Raw genomic sequence first — 22,016 nt, forward strand, 5'->3', positions numbered from 1 at the left:
GACACCTCATCTCTAGGTTCAGACAATTGCTTACTGCTAACATCCACCTCAATCTAAACTTAAAGTTTCCGTCACTCCTCACTTTGTTCATGAATCACCTCTTCAACCTCAACATCCAATCCTTCACACACTTTCTTGCTACTGGAGCAACTTGAACGACATAGAGCCAGCAGGGTTTAGACAGATCATTCTCATCATTTTTTGTCCATAGTGGATGGTGTATGAACACAACTTGTTCACAATGCTACGGAAGTACAAATGTAATCCCGCACATCTATTCACACCCGCCTAGAGTTCACTTCAATCAATCCACTCTTGTCTTTACGCACAATTGCATTAGGGCCGTTGGTAATAACTTTGAACCACTTGACATCAAAGATAAACATACCAAACTTTTTAAAGCTAATCTTCAAGATGTCTTGGATGTAGCCAAAGTACTCAAGCTGGCTAGTCTCTGTATTCTCATCCCTGAGACTACTCCTACTTTCTTGGACAAAGCTTGCCCTAACACCACTATCGAAAGTGACCCTTTGTTTGTCGATCCGTTGTACTCTGAAGAAGTGTTTCCCATGTGACCACAAAGCTCCATATTTGTGATACTGTAGCCACAAAATTGAAACAGACTAGAAGTTATTAACGCAATGTGATCATGTGGAGCTCAAAAAGAAATTTGTGAAATATACATGCCAATCGCAACCCCTTGACATCTCCTCTTCCTCTTCAGTAATCAACACTCCATTCCTCTTTTTCTCTGAGATTCTCACATATAACCACCGCCCAGTTGAAAAGTCAAGAAATTTCTGAAGATGATCTGGAAAAGGAAGGTTTCTAGTGGCACGGTTGCGCTTGAATTGAAGGCGATCTGTCAAGCGTTTTTGCTTTTCCCCTTCGTACCTCTCTAGTCACTTTTGCATGATGTCTGAATTGAGAAGGCAAAATCTCATAACCTTTTCTCGCATTGTGATGTCCATCTTCCTAACAATGCCTTGTCCCTGCAACTCCTCCCCCCCTGTCACCTTGACGTTGACCTCAGTAGTCCACATTCGGGGCATCTCTGGATCAATTGAGACAAAAAATTCACTGATGAGGACAAGAGACTCTTGTACTAGCCATCCTTCGGCAATGCTACCCCCGGGGCGAGCCCTTTGACGAACAAACCCCTTTAAAGTTTTCATAAATCTCTCGAAGAAGAACATCCACCTGCTATGGACCGCCCGGTAACTGCAACTTCATCGACCACATGCACAAGTACATGCATTTGGATGGTAAGAATGTTTGTTGGAAAGTACTTCTCCACCATGCACACTGCTTCAATAGCATTTAAGCATACTGCATTAATGTTGTCTTCTCTTATCTCTTTTGAACTTATCCAACATACCAACTCACTGATTTTGTAGATTGTTCTTCTAATGTCATTTGTCAAACAACCCTTTATGGCAATTGGTAAGATGAACTATAAAAATTTGTGCGAATTGTGGGACTTAAGACCACGGAGATTGTCATCTCTCGTAAAAGTCGTTTTCAAACATCACATGCACCCTGTGGGAGTCTTGAATGAAGATATAGTCTTCTTCACTTGTTGCTCTTCTGCATGACTCAGAACCCATGGACCTTCTAATATATCAAAATTTCCATTGGGTTTAAGTCGAGGCCACATCTTTGGCATTCGACCCATAGCCTGTAGGTCATCTCTTTGGGCCTTGCTCTCCCTTTTTCGCGGCTATGGACTTGCACCTGAACATGATCTTTATTCTTGGATAGATAGGGAAGTGTCAAAGGACCTTTGCAAGGATAAATTTTCCTTGTGTGTCCTCCTTGTACCTGTTAGATCCACAATTGGGCATTGTTTCAAATTTGCATACTCATTGCAAAAACGTATACAATCATTAGGACATGCATGTATTTTGTGATAGTCCAAGCCCAAATTAGTAAGAAGATTTTTAGCGAGTGGACAGGTAGGGGGCATGTGATTCCCTTCTTGCAAGATTTACTCATTGAGCAACCTGTCGTTACATGAACAAGTCAGCCCCTTGATCACATTATTGAACTATAATTTGCACTTTATCATGCTTAGGATACAACGTATTTACCTAAAAAGCTCTGTGACTGAGGCGTCAGACCAAACGTAGACAGACTGCAAATTAAGCATTGCCAACGCGGTACGGAGAATTGAGATTTTTGCACCACTGTAAAGCGGCGTGCATGCAAGACTTTGCATCATCTCGCCCTCTTTATCGTTGCTATCATGACGTCGATATGAACAGGATGATTGAGGTTGGTCCACAGTATTGTGTTCAATGTTGTCGTCTTCTATATTGTTTTCAATGATGGTATCCATGTCAAAGAACGCATCCCAATATTTGCTCCATCTCTACTTCTTGAAATGCCGCATCAGGTATTAGTTGGGAGGACTTAGTCGATGGCTACTTGTTTGAAAATCGTCTTCTCTCCGATGAAGTTGGAGCAATATCTACTTGCGAAGTTTGACCTTCAATATCTAGACCATGAGATCGATAACGTAGGTCTTATACTTGCTCTATCAGAAAGAGACCGTGATTGCATATGTGTTGGTCACATATTTTTTGTTCTTGAAAGATCTGATGCTTGCAATGCGCACAAGGACACGCCATCCTATTGTCCATACTTTATCTACCAATGATGCAACAAATAATTAAAACACTCTAGTTGTTACAACTACACACTACTAAGTACATGACAACCTCACATTCTCAATCCCCGCACACCTCGATCTAGAGGTGCACAGAGATTAGGACCACAGGGTAATAATCTCGTCTTTATTCGTCAATGACTATATATTAAAGTTCTTGAAGTGTGTGTGCACTTTTGAAGTTCGATAGCGTTTTTTCAACTATTTGCTGCTAGCTCTAACAAACTCACATTCTCTAGCCAGGCTGGATCCCCGCACACCTCGGTCTAGAGGTGCATGAAGATTAGGATTACACGGTAATAATCTCGTCTTTATTGGTCAATGACTATATATGAAGGTTCTTGAAGTCTGTGTGCACTTTTTAAGTCCGATAGTGTTTTTTCTACTATTAAGTTGTCGCTAGCTCTAACCTAACCTATAACCTAAACCTAACCTAACTTAATGTAATCTAACTTATAACCTAAACCTAGCCTATAACATAACCTAACGGAAGAGGAATCTCTAACCTTGAGCGAATACTTTCGAGAGAACAGGAAACAGAGCGAATATATACAATAGAAAAGAGCATATCAAAATTGCAATAGTTTAGATATTGAACAATATAGAGTAGCAAAATGAATCGGTCATATCTTAATTTTTTTCAAATAACAAAACGAGGAACCCCAAAACCCGAGCGAGTTATCACGACCTGTCCCAAAAATTGAGCAAAATAGAAAGAATAATACATAGGTAGTCATAATCAAACTTAGGAATAATCAAGGTGAAGGAGATGAGGTAATAAAGAAGTTACAAAGTTGAAATTCTCATCTTAGAGTATCTCTTATGATTTAGAAGGAGAAATACATTGGCCTCTTAAGCTCAATGCCAATGTGCTCTTTCCAGTACGATCATAGCCATATTCACGTGAGAGCTTAGATCATGTGGAAGTGTTAGTTCTTGCACATATCTCTGCACGTTGTTCAGGGACAACCAATTAGGCACTAAAACCCAAACAACACATTTCATACCACTTTTTGTTAACAAGTGTCACCAGACATATTGTATGCCCTTGTCGTAGAGGAAACCTTACGGCAGCTTTTTTTGTAATACTACACTACGATTGGAGGTGTGTTTTGCATTGCTCAAACTTCTCCCTTCTGTGTGTGTGTGTGTGTGTGTGTGTGTGTGTGTGTGTGTGTGCAAAAATTATGTACATTGTATTACATCATGTCATCTTGGTCTCAATTATGTCATAACTGTGTCATAAACTGCAAACATCTCTCCTTGAACTTTCCATTTGAGACATTGACACAATCTCCATCATCTTTTTCTTAATGATCTCTCTCTCTCTCTCTCTCTTTGTGTGGTAAAGAGGGTATGTATACTATTCACAAAATGGCATTCTCATCATAATGAAAAGGTTTTTGTGATGATGCATGCCATACAAGTGGAAGATTCATAGCATATCATTCTATTTTTGAGTGAAATAGATAAACGACATATTATCTTGGCCAAGATGGGCATATTGGTATTAAGAGCGAACATGTGGGCCTTGATAACTATTACACCTTAACTTGAATGCAGAAGGAACCTGGAATCTTGTAGACGGATTTGATGTTGGAATACCCTGTTGGTTGATGACGTTTTTGCAATTGTCAGGGATAGAAATGCAAAGGCACAAAGAGCTAGATGATTTGAGGAGGTTGCAACATCCATTATTAGCAGTAGGGGTGGGGGGTTGGAGCCTAGCACATACTTGCTACATTGGCTGTAAAGTTCCTGAGTGCTGGGGCAAGCAGCCTTGGCAGCTAGCACCGTCCAAGACCCATCGGTGACCAGCATTACCATCACCACTACCATCACAAGGCGGGTAAAGCCTCCATAGCTTGAGCCATCTCTCTCTCTCTCTCTCTCTCTCTCTCTCTCTCTCTCTCTCTCTCTCTCTCTCTCTCTCTCTCTCTCTCTCTCCTAAAGAATCCAACACTTTTTCACATTAGTATAGGTTCGTGTGTTTGGAGCCTCTCAAGAAACAATGGAACCACATAGACAAGCCTCCCAAGGCAATAGATTTTTAACATTTGCAATTCCACCTACTAGTACTTGACAACTTTTCTTAAAAAATATTTGGTGAAGACAAAGAATAGATCATGGAGCTTGTACTTGTAAAACACTTACACTCTGATCATTACCATTAGCTGAAAGAGTCTTTGGGCCTTTAGGAATATGCATTTCCTGCGAAGGAGGTGGATTTATAATTGTCATAGGCATAACAATATCAAAAAAAAGACTACCCTGCATCACTTGATGCTCTTGGCATAATGCATACAGAAGTGGACTAAGCAAAGATCACAAGGAGAATTCTACAGATAGAATTTCTTTTGCAAGGCTTGCCGAAATAGTCCTCTGTATATGCCACACATCCACCACGTAAAAACTTGTCCTTCCCCAATAGAATAGGCTGCATGAGGATTGACTGCACAAAAGGCTACAGTGGTAGCGGCAAGTGCCAATCCACCCTCCACAAATATGACATGGCATGTGCAGGGTGTTGTCCAAGGTACTTCAGTATTTTGATATTCCTCCCAAACAAGACACATGGGAAAATCAAGCCTAATTACCAACAAGAATCAAAGTGGTCAGCACAACCACAGATGCACGTATATTCAGCTCGGCTTCTTGTATGGTGGCCACATTTTTTATTTGTATTTTGGCAAGCTCTACTTCTTGTGACCACAACGCAGATTTCTTGGCTAGCTCTGCATCTGCTTGAGTCATCTCAGCCTTCCTAGTGTTCTCAAAGATCTTGTTCTCTTCTTGAACAAGAAGCTTCTTCTGTTTTGCAATTTGGACCTGTTGGAGTGACATACCTTGGTCTCAGTGTCAGCTTTTGCGGCATTCTGATGTTGCATGAGACCCTATTGCTGCTTGGTGCCGACATCACCCTTATACTTGGCTTCAGCAATGGCGATCTTGGCGCTAGTGGCCACGTCTTTTGGCCGAGGAAGGACAAGTACTCGTGGCCGGGGACATTGATGAGTTGCTTGACATTGGCTTGTATATGAGGAGACCAAATTCGTTGAGCTCAAGCTGCACTTTCTCGAAGACGGCGATCTTGAACTGTTTGGTGCCTTTGAAAATGTCCTCCATGGTCATGGCGGGCGGTGAGGATGCGGGTTTCGCCTTCAATGATGCCCTTGACAAGGTCATTGACATGGTTTTAGGTTTGTTCATGGGAGGCGATGAGGCGGGAGTATTTGATGAGGGCGGCTTTGGGGCTGATGGTGAAGACGACCTGGAAAACGAAGGGGAGCCTTTCGATGCTCATGGCTTGAACGTCGAAGTCGTAGGAAGGATCCAGGTTTTCTTGGCCAGCTTGTCTCTCTCTCTCTCTCTCTCTCTCTCTCTCTCTCTCTCTCTCTCTCTCTCTCTCTCTCTCTCTCTCTCTCTCTCTCTCTCTCTCTCTCTCTCTCTCTCTCTCTCTCTCTCTCTCTCTCTCTCTCTCTCTCTCTCTCTCTCTCTCTCTCTCTCTCTCTCTCTCTCTCAAGGAGCGTGCACCGGCGCGCGCTCCTTGAGAGAGAGAGACTGTGCACATTCCTACTGTCGACTGTTCAAAGTATGACGGAATCTCCATCGACTGTATTGAGTTCTTTGCGCAGTTGTTGCAGCATCACCGGACGCCGTCGACCGTTAGCCTGCCCATGTGCGGCACAACCGGCCCACTTCCGGCGGAAATTTTGTCAACCATGAGGGGTAAAAAGTCTATTCAAGTTAAGTACGCAGCCACAATCCCTACAAGCCTATTGTGATCATCTGCATGCTGTTAGGGTTTTTTGTATCGTTTTTTCTACATTCCTACAGGACTTTGCTGAGCATCGATGTAATTGAACAAAATAATCTAAGACCACAACTTTGCAGTGTATATATGTTATAGAATAGAGGAATTGACTGACATTATTTGTGTACGTTAACAAATTTGAGAACTACAACAGAAGCCTTTTGTATCAAAAGCAGTTTCAGCAGGTGAAGGGCAAGATGCAGCAAGGTTGAGCTCTCATACTGCAGTCTTCAGATGCACGGTGCCGAGAAAGGGAGTGGAGAGGCACACCTTTTGGCATAGTAGGTCTCCATTGCAGTCAAGATAAACCTGCCCATGTCATGTTGTAGTACATTGCAACTAGGCGAGGAGGCCGTTTATGTACAAGCACTATGGCAAGAGAGTTACATAAAAGGCCCGTAGCTTGCACATGCAAATAGCACTAAAAATAGAAAGGCACCACTTGAACACCGTTGCAAATGGCTAGGGGAGAGGCATTGCTTCCCGATACCTACGGTAGAACCACGTTTTTGTTGCGGTACGCCAAGGTCCAATTTGGTGGTGGGATAGCATGAAATCTTCACCGATCGGCACAGGCTTTTGGGTGCATGTGCGCAGCCTAGAGAGAGAGAGAGAGAGAGAGAGAGAGAGAGAGAGAGAGAGAGAGAGAGAGAGAGAGAGAGAGAGAGAGACGTGCCCACAGGAGCTGTAGGGGCAAAAAATTCTCAAAATACCCTTGTATCTATTTTTGGTGGGATTGTTCAAGTTTTTTGTAATCTTTATTCCTTTTTGATAGTTGAGATCCATTTTTGCATGCTTAGCAGGTAATTTGTCACAAATTACCTTACGAAAAAAAGGCAATTATGTCTAGAGATAATGAAGCAATTCATCTCCAAATCCTACATAATCAACCCATATTCTCAATCTAGCATCTTTTTAATCTTTGGAGAAATTTAATTTCACAACCAGGGGTATTTTGTGAATTTTGGAAAATTTGAAGGGCATTTTGGAAATTTGTGACAAAATAATGGGGGTATTTTGGGAGTTTTTGAAATTTGAGGGGTATTTTGGGAATTTCCACAAATTAGAGGGGTATTTTGGTTTTTTTCCTTTTGAATATCTAACAAGCTTAAACGACACAATGTGAAGGATTGGGTCTGAGTCATCGCTTCTAAGAAGGACAAAAATGTGTATGAATTGAGATACTTCAATATTGCAAAACGAGAGAAGAAGATTGTTTAACGTCATAGGAAACTATCCCAAGAGACCTTAAAGATCTATCTACTAACGAGAGAGAGAGAGAGAGAGAGAGAGAGAGAGAGAGAGAGAGAGCAGTGTTACACAAAAGACTTTTCTAGCAACCGATGTGAAAAAGGAGAGCATGGGAAATCTCTCGATTTTTTAGTAAAAATTATAGGGTTTTTACCATTAAAATCTTCTAGCTTTAGCCGAGTAGAAAAGGGTAGATAAAGATAAATAAAGGGAGTATAAACTTTGAGCCATATGCGTTGGAATTTTTTTTCGGTGCAAGGTTAGATGACCCTCCAAAGTAGCCGAAACTTTTCAATATTTGTCCTTTAAAAATACAATAAAGGTTGTTTTTTTGTGCACAGAGAGAGAGAGAGAGAGAGAGAGAGAGAGAGTATAACAAACAAACAGACATTAAATTGTAAAATATTTGGCCTACTCGATGGCAAGCTCATCATTTTTGCTATAATCTCACTCTCTTCTCTCTCTAGCAGCGCACTCCATGCGTGCTGCTAGAGAGAGAGGGAGAGGGGGAGGGAGGGAGAGAGAGCATAACAAGAAAAAAAAATAGACATCATGTTGTAAAATATTAGGCCTTATCGACGGCAAGGCCTAATATTTTACAACCTGACGGCAAGCTCGTAAGGTTGGAATTCCTCTCTCTCTCTCTCTCTCTCTCTCTCTCTCTCTCTCTCTCTCTCTCTCTCTCTCTCTCTCTCTCTCTCTCTCTCTCTCTCTCTCTCTCTCTCTCTCTCTCTCTCTCTAATAGTCGAGGGGAAAAAGCTTGAGGACATTAGGGGTTGAGAGTATAAAGAGAAAACCCTCAAAATGGGTCCTTACCCCGGATGAGGCGTCATGCTCAAGCAGGGCCAACAGTACTACGAATGAGTATGCCATTGATTTCACCCCCATCTTTCTTCTTATGTTGTTAATGATTAACGAGCTTGCCAACAACAGGGACCTTTATTCTATAAGAAAACCTCTCCTCTTGCCATTGCATTTTGACCCCCCCCCCCCCCCCCCCCCCCCCCCTCTCTCTCTCATTTCCCACGACGTTAAAAATTCTCTTCTTTTTCTTCTAAGTTCTTTACTAATTTTTCCTTTTAGTTTCTCTCTCTCTCTCTCTCTCTCTCTCTCTCTCTCTCTCTCTCTCTCTCTCTCTCTCTCTCTCTCTCTCTCTCTCTATCAATCAACACTGACATAGAGTTCTAGATCTAGCAATTTCGTCTAATGAGTAGCAATTTAGGAATTGCCAACATTTATATGCAAAATTTTGAAGTGTATCTTATGTAAGCAACGTTTGCGACAAATTCGGCAAAGTCACAGATTCTGAAGTGTTCCTTATGTAAACAACATTTGTCACAGATTCAACAAAGTCACAATTTTTAGCTGGCTACAAATATCTTAAACCTTAATTCTTGTGAACACTAGCCAATGGTTTATGCTACTTCATGCTTACTAGGGTGGAGGTAATCGAGTAGCACTATAAGAGGATCATCCCTATCATTTTGAAGCACAAATTCGGCAAAGTCACAGATTGTGAAGTGTTCCTTATGTAAACAACATTTGTCACAGATTCAACAAAGTCACAATTTTTAGCTGGCTACAAATATATTAAACCCTAATTCTTGTGAACACTAGCCAATGGTTTATGCTACTTTGTGCTTACTAGGGTGGAGGTAATCGAGTAGCACTATAAGAGGATCATCCCTATCATTTTGAAGTTATGGTCAAGTTTGGAAAGAAGATAAAGAATATCACCTTACAAACCATGAATAATGGGAGCTTAGTTACGGTTCATGCAAACTACCTTGCTTTCACAAATTACCTTGCTCGGTTTTTGGTTTGCTCGGACGTTTTCGCTCGGGGTTTGGTAGGACTCCTAAGGGAAGTCTGTTTGCGTTACTAGAAGTACACAAGTCATCATCAAAGTCCGTTTGCATTTTTCTACTATTAATTTGTCGCTAGGTCTAACCTAACCTATAATCTCACCTAACCTATAACCTAAACCTAACCTAACCTAACCTAACATAAAAACAACACAAGGGTGAGGCGTTTGGCAAAACGGAAAGCCATATAGCTTGCCGACAATGCTTATGCAATGTCGGCAAGCTCTATGGCTTGCCAAATTGGCAAACGGCTCACCATTGTGTTGTTTTTAGGGTTACGAAGTGATTTGAGGTACTGACAACCGCTTGCAGACATATAGACAACAGAATGGCAAGCCATTGGCAATATGGCAAGCCAAAGAACTTTCCCACAATGCATATGCCTTGTGGGCAAGCTTTATGGCTTGCCGTATTTCCAAACGGATCGCCATTGTGTTGTTTTTAGGGACACGAGGAAATTTTAGCGCTTGAAAATTTCTCGCAATTATATAGACAACACAATGGCCAGTCGTTGGCAATACAACAATCCATAGAGCTTTCCCACAATGCATATGCATTGTGGGCAAGCTCTATGGCTTTCCATTTTGCCAAACGGATCTCCATTGTGTTTTTTTTTAGGGCCACGAGGCAATTTAAAAGCTTAAAAATTGCTCGCGAACATATAGACAACACAATGGCTAGCCTTTTGTCAATAGGGCAAACTTCAGGGCTTGCACACAATGCATGTGCATTGTGGGAAAACTCTATGTCTTGTCATATTTCCAAAGAGCTTGCCATTGTGTTGTTTTTAGGGCTGCTTAGCTATTTTAGGGCTTGAAAACCGCTTGCAGACATAAAAACAACACAATGGCAAGTTGTTGGCAATACGGCAAGCCATAAAGCTTGTCCTCAATGCATATGCCTTGTGGGAAAGATTTATGGCTTGCCGTATTGCCAAACGGATCGCCATTGTGTTGTTTCTAGGGACACCAGGCAATTTTAGCGCTTGAAAATCACTCGCAAATATATAAACAACACAATGGAGAGCCGTTTGGCAATACGGCAAGCCATAAAGCTTGCCCACAATGCATATGCATTGTATGAAAGATCTATGGCTTGTCGTATTGGCAAAAGGCTTGCCATTGTGTTGTTTTTAGGGCCGCTTAGTTACTTTATGATTTGAAAACCGCTTGCAGACATATCGAAAACACAATGGCGAGCCATTTGGGAATACGTCAAGCCATAGAGCTTGCCCACAATGCATATGCATTGTGGGCAAGCTCTTTGGCTTTCCGTATTGCTAAACGGCTCACCATGGTATTATTTTCAGGGCCGCTTAGCTATTTTAGGACTTAAAAACCGCTCAAGGACATATAAATAACACAATGGCGAGGCATTGGCAATACGTAAATCTATAGAGCTTGCCCACAATGCATATGCGTTGTGGGTAAGCTTTATGGCTTGCCATATTGACGAACGGATCGTCATTGTGTTGTTTTTAATATGCACTGTGGGTAAGCTCTATGGCTTGCCGTATTGCCGAACGTAGCTTAACCTAACCTAGCCTAACCTAACCTAACCTAACGTAGCTTAACCTGATGTAGCTTAACTTAACCTAACCTAATGTATAAGACAACCTAACCTAATGTAGCTTAACTTAACCTAACCTAATGTATAAGATAACCTAACCTAACCTAACTTAACCTAACTTAACATAAAACATAAACCCCATCAATTGCATAATTTCAAAAATGACATAATTCAAAACAAGATTTTTTCATAAGCCAAAACAAAAAAAATCATAATTCAAAATGAAATTTCATATCACAAACCATAATTTCTTTTAAAGCATTGAAAGTTTAAAGCATGGAATTTTCTTTTATTAATATACAAATTAATTTAAATAAATTTAATATGCAGGTTCGAGCACTCACATTCGTCCTATTTGAGTAATAAAAGATGTTGTAAACGTCCTAGAACCTGCAAAAACGCACACACAAACACAAAGTTAAGCCCTAAACCCTAAATCTACAAGTAAACATGAAAACAATCTCACCTTAGTGTTATGGGCTAACCCATAAGCAAGATTAGCACTTATGATAGCTTTTTTCGCACAAGATATGTAAGAGGTGAGGAAAAAGAGAGCTTGAAAAAAGGCACAAGAAGAAGAGAAATCGCAGAGAAAGCCTGCGGTTTCGTTTTTTGCAGGTACCGTCAGTACAAAAATCAGTATAGGTGTCGGAGAACGTGCAAGAGAAAGCGTCAAAAAGTGCATGCGCGCTGACGTCGGAACAGGCACCAGACCAAGCATTGAGATTTTAAAATCAAATTTTTAAAAAACTTTATCTCCCTCCATACATACCTACACATATACCGACACCCGCCAGTGACGCCGGTAATGTGGCGCCAAAATTTAAGTGACCTCTTGTAGTGAATTGTGTGCTATAAGGTTGTCATGTGAAGCATGATATCTTGTGCATTTAGTACTATATACCATGTGCCATTGATAAGCTATTCATCTATGTGTCATACAACATGTAATATGTGCTACCATTGAGCAATTCAAATATGTGCTATGTAGCAAGTAGTATGCGGCTATTGCTTAGCTATTACATTTTATGTGCATAATTTTGTAAATTTTTTAGTCATGTTTTGTTGTAAGGATTTCACATGAATCGTGGTAGCTTATGGAACTGGTTTAGTTTTAGCTATTGGTAAACTATTGTAGCTCTGTGCATGCATTATAGCTCTTGAAAAATTATTATACTCTATACATAAATTATAAACTATTGAGAATGAACTACTATAGATTTTCTATATGGTGCATGATATATAGTTCCCTATTGAATTAAAATACCTCTTGTTCACATGTGCTATATGCAACTTTTATATAGTGGACTCCTCAGGAGCATGGTAGTCTCATCGATGTTTGATATTAGTAAACCTTGAACTAGATAAATAATAAGATGGAATCTAAAAATATTTATCCATCACCAAAAAAACTAAAACCTTTTTAAAATTATAGACAATTAGCCCCAATCCCTATCAAAAGGTCCCAAGTTATTGATGAGAATGATGCCCCCTTAGTCATGTGAAGAAGAAGAAGCCCACTGCTGCTGAATAGAAGCTATAACCTAGTCTTAGGGAAAATAATATTCAAAATCAACTATCCTCACCTCTTACACGTCTTTATATTTCTTTGTTGTATCCCCCTGGCAATTTTACCCATGCCTTTGTTGCAGCTAGCAAGCAATATGAATCCGAGACATGTTTTTTCCCATAAAGTTGAGATATGTTCTTTTTTATATCATTTATTGTTCATTTATTTTGATTTGATAAAAATTCTCTATTGTGGCATATTCCCTAGTCTCTTTTTTATTGCAAGGATAATTGACTAGACAGTGTTGACACTAGTTGTACTTCAAAATAGACAAACATTATGCATGTTTTTGGGACTCGTTTTGGGACATGAAATAAGAAGATGTATAGAGATGGTAAAATGGAACTAGAAACCTGTCCCAACCTATTTATCTCTGCACACTATCCATGGTTATAACCCCTCATTATTCTACAAGGCTCGAAAACAAACTTTTTTTGCTATTGTGATGCTTCTATGCATGGTCATTGGAATAGGTGTGTCAAAAAAACCACATGTTCTAGCCTAGGAATATCATCTTATGAAACCTTTGCCAGATTTTGAACTCCTCCTCAATGATGGTCAAGCTGGTAACAAATCCTTGTATAATAAAGAACATCATGATGTGCAAATCAATGCCCTTAAAGTTGGAGACACTTTTGTTGAACATCCAAATTGAGAATTCAAGACACTTGATGTCTTGAAAAATGCACTTCAAGTTGGAGACACTTTTGCTACATATCTACATTGAGAGACAAATAAAGAAGCTATAGAGTTTACCTTGTCAAATTTACTGCATAAAAAGCAAGAGGTTGAGGATAGTTATATGGATGAATGGTAGCACAACATTCCCAAAGGTGCATATGAGGGACATCATGATGTGTTGAGAAATTCACTTCAAGTTAGAGAAACTTTTGATGCACATCCAAATTGGGAAACTAATAAATATGCTATAGAAATTTATCTTGTCAAATGCATTGCACAAAATCAAGAGGTTGAGGAGAATTACACCGATAAACGGCAGAAAAGTTTCCAAAAGGTGCAAACGAGGGACATCATTATGTGTTGATCAATGCACTTCAAGTTGGCGGGACACTATTTTTTTATAAATATAATCAAGAAACTAATAAACTAGAAGTTATAGTCTTATAAAAAGAATTACAAAAGTGATTGGTAGAATCACATTCCAAAGGTGCATATGTCATCAAGTGTTTGTATCACAAGCAAAGAAAAGCGTCATCTTTCAATCTTTTGAATCTTGATTAGTATTCCCCCTACTCATATACTTTTGCATCTTGTGCATTATATAAAGATATCCATCAAACGTTTTCCAAAAAAAGAAGAAATATCTATTTTATTACTCCAAAAAACCTACATGAGGCTATTGACAAATAGCAAGCCACTGTAAATGTAACCCATCTTTAATACTTCAATATAGCAAGAAATAGAGTTAACACTAGTATCCGCATGCTCTTTGGTTCCCATCATGTGAATGCTCTTTGCTATGGCTTAGTAGCATACGAGTTGATTGATTATTAGCACACACGTAAGTGTAAGTGCAGACTAGTATACAAGCTTCCGAGGGGGGGGGGGGGTGTCACTATATATAAATTGTGTATTTCACGTGTGTCCAAGAAATATTTGTTAAACTATTTATCTATGAATGTTGAACAACTAAAATACACCCCTTTCCTATTCAATCTATAATTTTTTCTCCAAGTCAATTTTATGTTACCCTTCTGTATGTGAAAATGTGAGAAAAAATAAAAATTAATAGCCCCTTCAATTGCACTCATGTGATAGTCACATAATTATTAAGTGACCCCCCCTGAGAGCGCATACAAGTAGATCTTAATCATTAGGGAAATTATGAACCCCAAAAGGGTCCTTTAGGGTCAAAGAGAATATAGTCCCTACGCCAATGAGAATGGGCTTGTGGCCATGGTTCCACCAGTTTTTGCTTTTTTTTTTTTTGAATGGCCATAACTTGACTATTTTAACTTCAAATTTGTCAGCCAATAGTGCATCTGAAGCGCATTGCCGAGATCTTTCCATAGATATGCTACATTATATAGTTTTGAGGTACGTAGATATGGGTTATCCATGCCCTCCTTTTATGTCCTATTATTGATTGAAATCTGATTGGTTGCTAGATTACAAGACGCCTTTAGGGTTCACATTTTTCCTAGTGTTATTAGCATACACACAATTTCAAGTGCAGACTAGCATACATGTAAACCCTAACTAGAAAAAAGGTGTGTAGTAACTAAAATAAGTAGCTGCTAATTAGCATATCGATCCATGTTTTTTATCATACGTGTGACCAATAACTAACATACAAGTGACTTCTATCATAAAGTCAAGTGGTTACTAGCATACATGTGAGTGTAAGTAGTAACTAGTATATAACTACATGCTTACTCATTTACAAGTCAATACTAATTATCATATATGTGTATGCTAGCTAACATATGAATATATCTATTGAGCATATCGGCCTATGCTAATTAACATACATGTGAGTGTGACTGCATTAGAGTATATAAGAGTATGCTTACTATCATATACATCATATCTCACTTTTAGACAATTGAATAGTATCATATAAGTAGGTACTCTAAATAAATTTGTATGCTTACTAGCATATAAATCCGTTCTAAATATCATAAATGTGAATGCTAACTAACAATGCACTTGTATGTTAAGTAGTATATCGGTGCATGTTAATAAATGTACATGTGAGTATTAATTAGCATGCAAGCTAGTGCTAACTATCCAATATAGTTGTATGATAGCCAACATATATATATATATATATATATATATATATCTGTGTGTGTGTGTGTGTGTGTGTGTGTGTGTGTGTGTGTGCGCGCACGCACGTGTGCACATGCTAATTAGCATATATATGCATGATAATTAACATACATGTGACTAACAAGTGAGCATTAAATATCATATAGGTGTTTGATAACTAGCATATAGGTATTATCTAGCTAGTATACACCGGAGTGCTAACAAACATACAAGCGTATTGTAAGTGTTTTATAGGATAGCATATATGTGATGCCCTCAAATATAGAGTACAAGAGTGATTATGATCCAAAAGCACATGGTTGTTGACACATGTGGCTAGCAAGCTCTCAATGATCCAAATGATTGCACACTCATTTTATTGAGTGCTTCTACATTAGACAACCACACAAAACATTAGACAACATTTTATTGAGTGCTTCTACATTAGACAAAACCCTCTTTAAAGGCCCTCTCATACAAAGCACGTATCTAATTGAAATCTCTCAACAATAATCTACTTTAAAATAATACAAAATATGAATGTTTTGACTGATTTCTCACTTTGTTACTCATATACATGTATTATACATAGCCTCAATACAAACTAGGTTTGAATCAAAGTTACACAGTGTCCATAGGTGGTATCTAGAGAGGCCTTGGAAATATATGGTCAAAATTTACTAGTATTTGAATGGCATAAAATGGTAACCATCGTTTTGCAACATTTTTCAGCCTACTCAACGTCCTCTTCCTCATATGTGTATATATTTTTCTACGCTATTAAGTTATCTAGAGTAAATTCTCCCTCTTTTTTTAACCTTTGTGACGACACATACATTGTACTCTTCCCAAAAATGTCACCTTAGTCATATATTTATATTACCACCCTTTTCTTTTTTGCTTTGTAAATAAAATTAAGCATACAATAACTAACTATCTACCCCCAAACTTTCTTACCTCTTGTGAATTAGTAGTAGAAAAATAATATATCCATCTTCCATCCCATATAGATAAATTACAATGGAAAATCAACTCTCCATTTGTCTTTACCAAAGATTATGGTCCATCTCTACAAGTCTTCGATGCCCCCTACATAGGTGGCCCAATATCTCTTAAGAATATACATATAGTTTTTCTCCTTTCAAAAAGACTCAAATTGTATACTCTTCACAAGAAAATAATATTGGGCCCTCCTCTATATATTTAAGCATCATACCCTTTTGAAAAAGCATGATTCCCCTTGGATTCATACAAGCAAAGGGCCCATACAAGAAGACTTGGAAGCAAAAGGTTCCCTAGCCTAGTGTGGACCTTCCAAACCGAATTTCTTGGTGCATGGGTGTGAAGAATACTCCAAATTCATATCAAAAATGTTGAGAAGGTCAAATTTGCCTTTTGAAGCATGTCATTCCGAGCTACAAGTAAAAAGTTATGGTCAAAATAGTGTAAATCTGTCAGATTCGCAGCAAAAGGGAACTATAAATCAAGTAAATCAAGAGGGTGAGATCTTATTTTTTCCCTACTCATCTTCTAGAAGAGCAATGAGTGTTCAAGGTCACTTGCATGTGATGGGACCAACCTAAAGATGCTTTCTAAATGCCAAGAAAGACAAGTTGAGATACCCCGCAGGAGCCACCCGTAGGGCCTCATGGTGAGGCCCACCTACATTATGCACCCCTATGGAGCCTTCACTGTCTAAAATGATATTTTTGGTGAATAAATAGTCCCTTTTATGTCCAAAATTCAATGAGTGGTCAAAGGACACTTAATTAGGGATAATCACTCACCCTAATTAAGTGTAGCATAATCCCACTCCTACACAACTATAAATAGCCCCCCTTGGAGAGACTCAAGGACACACTTATATTTTCAACTTCATGTTGTTCTTGATCAATAGTAGAGAAACCCCCAACTCTCCCTCTCTCACATCCTCCCTCCTAACCCTCCTCTTTGGAGGAAGTGCAACTCTATCCTCCACTCTTTCTATTCTACAATCTCTTACTCCATCAACCCAATAAATCATTGTAGCACCTCAATAACTTGTAAATACATCATGATCTCTCTCATGGTTATGTTAATGATCATTAAATCATCTTCAAACAATCAAGTGTCGCAATTCGTGATGGTTAGCCAGCGTCTGTCTACCCCTTAAAAGGTGTGCGAGAAATCAAGTAAGTGTTCTACTCTCAATTTACCATGGGTTTGTTTCTCCACACTTATTCAATTAGTATAAAGAAAATTCTCACTCCAACTCTCTTTTGCTTCATTACATATGCATGTGGCTACCTCTCATGGTGATTTTATTTGTCACGGCATTGCATAGATGGAGATGAGCTCTCTATGCAAATTGTGTTAGTTCGATGTAGGTGATTCTCTTGTGTGTTTGAGAGGCAGGTCTTGTGCGCATGATTTTGTTTTATGAGTGCTTGAGAGAGGAGGAGTTTGGATGTATCATGGGTATTCTTATGGGGAGAAGGTGAATGCTATTTCAGAAATTTCATATTTACATTTGATGCACGGCATTGGGTTGCATAATCGTTGATGGTGTCAAGTGTCAAAAGTGTACATAGAGTAAAGGTTCTCAAAGTGTGTTGCTTGAGTGGGTGAGTGCAAGTGTTATTTTGATTGGTTTCCTTCTCCACTCCCAAAAGAAGGTGGTGCCCCAAGTAGTGTGCGTACCTCTTTACGAATATTTTGTGAGGATAGGCCCATTGGTTTGGGTTTAGAGGCCCCATTTCAAAAAGCTCGCCCTCATAAAGTGGTGCCCCCATTGAGGAACATATTTCCAAGTTACCTTCAAAATTTTAGTGATGAACAATGGAGTCTCCATCTATCCATTTCATTTAACACATTAGAGTAAATGTTCACATAGATAGAAAAGTCTTTTTACAGCAACGCATTGTTTTTATGTTTGGTGCAGAAAGACTTAGAGAAATACTGGCATCACCCAATCCAATTATACTTCCAATCATCAATTATGAAACTTCTTTTGATGTTCACGTGTTCATTTTGTTTTAAAGGCAGGAACAAGGAGTGGTGAAGGGGTGCTCAAGGGCCATATGAAGGAACGAGGTCTTCAAACCAACAACGAGGAGTAGCACATGAATCACGATCAAAACAATGAACCTTTTAGGCCTATTGCTTGGCAATCCATTCATATAATCATTGCAACTAAGTTTAGGTTTCAATCTATCATAAGGAGGATATTTGGATCCACTCGCCTCAATGAAATCAATGCTTCAATTAATCCATTTATTCTACGTATGATAACGTACGAATTAACAATGGATGTGTACATCTTCATTTTAATGTAATCAGATTTATAGTGTCAACAATCTTGTACGACCCGTAAGAGAAAAGTTTCTTTTTTAAAAAAAAATCAAAAAGTCTAAACAAAATGTCAAGTTCTTTTCCCACGTTCTATGCAAGAAGTGGAGAAGACGGGCAAGAGTTTCTTGACAACTTGGAGATGGCACGTCTCATATCCGGGAGAGATGAAGAGGAAGTAAAGCTACGAGCCTTCCCGTTGGTTCTAAAAGCAAAAGCTAAAGCATGGTATGAGACCTTGCAACCCCATATCAAGTCCAACTGGGAGAGACTGCGAGCAAGCTTCCTCTCCAAGTTCGGGCAAGGTGATACTTCTGAAGGACTATGGAAATGTCTTATTCCAATATACATCATGCTAGTGTCATCCATCGCACGACTGACAACCCCTGCTGCAAATGCTCCCACTGCAGTTGCTAGATCGGGCCTCGACACTGACAAGTCGAACATGAGATGCTCGAATGCTGAGGAAAATCTACACAAATTTGGTTGTACTCACCTCCCCTGTGCTATCTGTAAACACTGCATCATCAAGACTACTCACCGTGTATGGATGTGTCAACACCACCACTGGGGAAGCTACATCTCTCTCACCCAAAAGCAAAATTTTGCATCCCGGCACCAACTCTCAGCCTCTAACATGAGCATGTCAAAAAACTCCATATCTGTCAGCTCTATCTGTGTCTCCAGGGAGCATACGTGCTCTACCTCTACCTGCACAAACTCTGACAACACCTGATGTGTCTCACTAGAGCACTGCCGCTCTACCTCTATCTCTATAGAGTCAACTGGCATGAGTTGCACATCTAAATGCTCTGTCTTGTGAGCATTGTGGAGTGCACCTGTGAAAGAGACATGTCTCGTCTCTTGCTCAAAGCATGCCAACAACAAAACCAAGACTACACAATCTCGTACCTCAGACACATGCATAGGATATACCACACTGTTGTGGGCTCCTTTAGCAATCACTAATGAACCACAATGCATTTGGAAAGATTGCTCTCTAAGCAGTATTTGACGATCAAAGTCTGCTAACTGTCTCACTAAGATCAAGCTCTACCTCAGTTGAGGAACATAAAGCACATGTCGTAGCATGTATGACGCACCACTGGGCAAAGATAAACAAACATCTCATACACCCTCTATGTCAAATGCTGAACCATCGTCCAAGTTTAGACAACCAAAACTCCCACTAGAGAAGGTGCTAAATGAGTCACGATGCGGTGTGACATGGAAAATTACATCCTCATCTTCACCCAACGTGGAGAAGCGTCACTGCTCAAAGACATGTAATCAGGAGGAACGCTAAATGAAAATGTGATGTCATCATCACTGGCATATGAAGCCATTGCTCTATTATGTATCAAAACCTCATGTGCACCATGCATAGATCTCTACTGTTGTCTCATACGCCTGAAACAACAGCGCCTAATGTGCCCTGTGTGACCATAATGCCAACATAGTACATATTGGCAAGATTGAGACCGTCGTCTCTCAATGTCACACATGTCTGCTTCCATAAGTGAATGCCAAAATGGCAACAAAGTGGCAGATCACTTGACCGCTACACAATCATGTAAAACATGACCAATCGCATCAAAAATCGATGCTCACATATGAATAAAAAAACTCCATAATCTGCTATCTGCAAGCATAAATTGGGACAAACTGCTCAACCGAGCGTAAAGCGCATAACGATATACGCAAGTAGAGAGCAAACTAGCTAAAAACGCATCCACAAGAGAAACTGCTTGCTAAAATCTACGAAAACCTATTGATAGCCGTTTTTCGGCTCTTTGTAATTGCCACAGTGAGTTACCTCACCCTACCAAAATCACCCAAACACTGTGGCTATCCCTACCATTTCACTATACATAGGCGTGTGTGAGTCACGGGACTTTTCCCATATCTTCTATAAAAAAACTCTCAATTAGCTAGTCATTGGGCTAGTTGAGCCAAAAAAATAAAATAAAATAAAAAATATAAGTATATTATGGCCCATGCGTATGTAAATATTTCTTTGTATATAGGGCCTAAATAAAAAAAAATTCATAATTATTTTGGTATTTATTTAAATATTTCTACCTAGGTGTGTGTTATTTATGCTCTGTACATTGCCTCACCATTACCACAATTTTTTCTTACCATTTTTCATACTCTTTATTCCATATAGAAATATTTTCATGTAAGCTTCTCTTATATTTGGTGTAACTCCACCCCAACAAAAATCCAAAAAAACTAGTTTTATTTATGTGTATATTTTTTCACTATTGTGATTTTTCCCTTCCTACATCTATTTTGTTTTTTTTTCTAAAAAATTAGAACACCAAAAATATTTATCTTTTTATGGTAGCCTCATAATGAGAGAGATTTCTTTTGACCCCTTTATATTTTTTCCACTTATATTATTTATATTTGACATGTACATATTTTTTAGACCCCTCAATATTTGATTTTCTTAGTTGTACTATTCACTTATATCATAATCTCAACAATATCTTCAATTATAGACCTACCAAATAAGGTCAAGGGTAGGTGGCATGCATACATGCACTATGGAGGGCTCACTCTTGGAGGTATTCAAAAGAATCATCCAAAGAAGGACCCCACAAGGACCTTGTGCAGTGGAAAAAAACGGTCGGTTTTGCTGAATTTTTAAAGTTCACTTGCTCTCCAAATTTGAAACGGTGATACAAACAAAAGTTGTAGCTCGTGGGCTGAACTTTTGCCTCAAATTTTTTCATATTTTTTTGAGCTACGAGCTGTGAGCTATGATTTTATTAGTGGACCCCAGTTTTCCCATGCTATGCAGCCACACTCTCTCTTCCACTTTATCATTTTCCTCTTTCACACACACTTCTCCACTCATCATCCCCACCTCTCTCACCACTCCTCTCTGCACCCTACTCACCTTCTCCTCAACCTTGAAGAATAAGAGAAACCATGGTGAACTCATACCTCCCACACACAATTCCATTCCAAAATTGACCACCTAGTCTCATTTTTTCCTCCTCCAAATTACCCATATCTATCAAAAAAACCACAAAATTCAGCCTCTTCTCTTAAAAGATAGCATCATGGTGGTTGATTACTCAGCTTCAATTACCTTGTCTCTCAAGGAAGGTCAAGAGTGGAGAAAAAATGTACCGTCAAAGCTAGTGGACCGTCAACAAGCATCAAAAT

The 22,016-nt window shown here is 39.2% G+C and overlaps 2 pseudogenes; one reads left to right on the forward strand and one right to left on the reverse strand.

Moving 5' to 3' along the window:
* Positions 1 to 4,792: 4,792 nt before the first annotated feature.
* LOC147437333 (cell number regulator 6 pseudogene) lies at positions 4,793 to 5,543 on the reverse strand (annotated as a pseudogene).
* Positions 5,544 to 5,547: 4 nt separating this feature from the next.
* On the forward strand, positions 5,548 to 6,789 carry LOC147437334 (uncharacterized; annotated as a pseudogene).
* The last annotated feature ends 15,227 nt before the right edge of the window (positions 6,790 to 22,016 follow it).

This window comes from Adiantum capillus-veneris, chromosome 17, assembly GCF_014529385.1.
Source record: "Adiantum capillus-veneris isolate H3 chromosome 17, ASM1452938v2, whole genome shotgun sequence".
NCBI lineage: Eukaryota > Viridiplantae > Streptophyta > Polypodiopsida > Polypodiales > Pteridaceae > Adiantum > Adiantum capillus-veneris.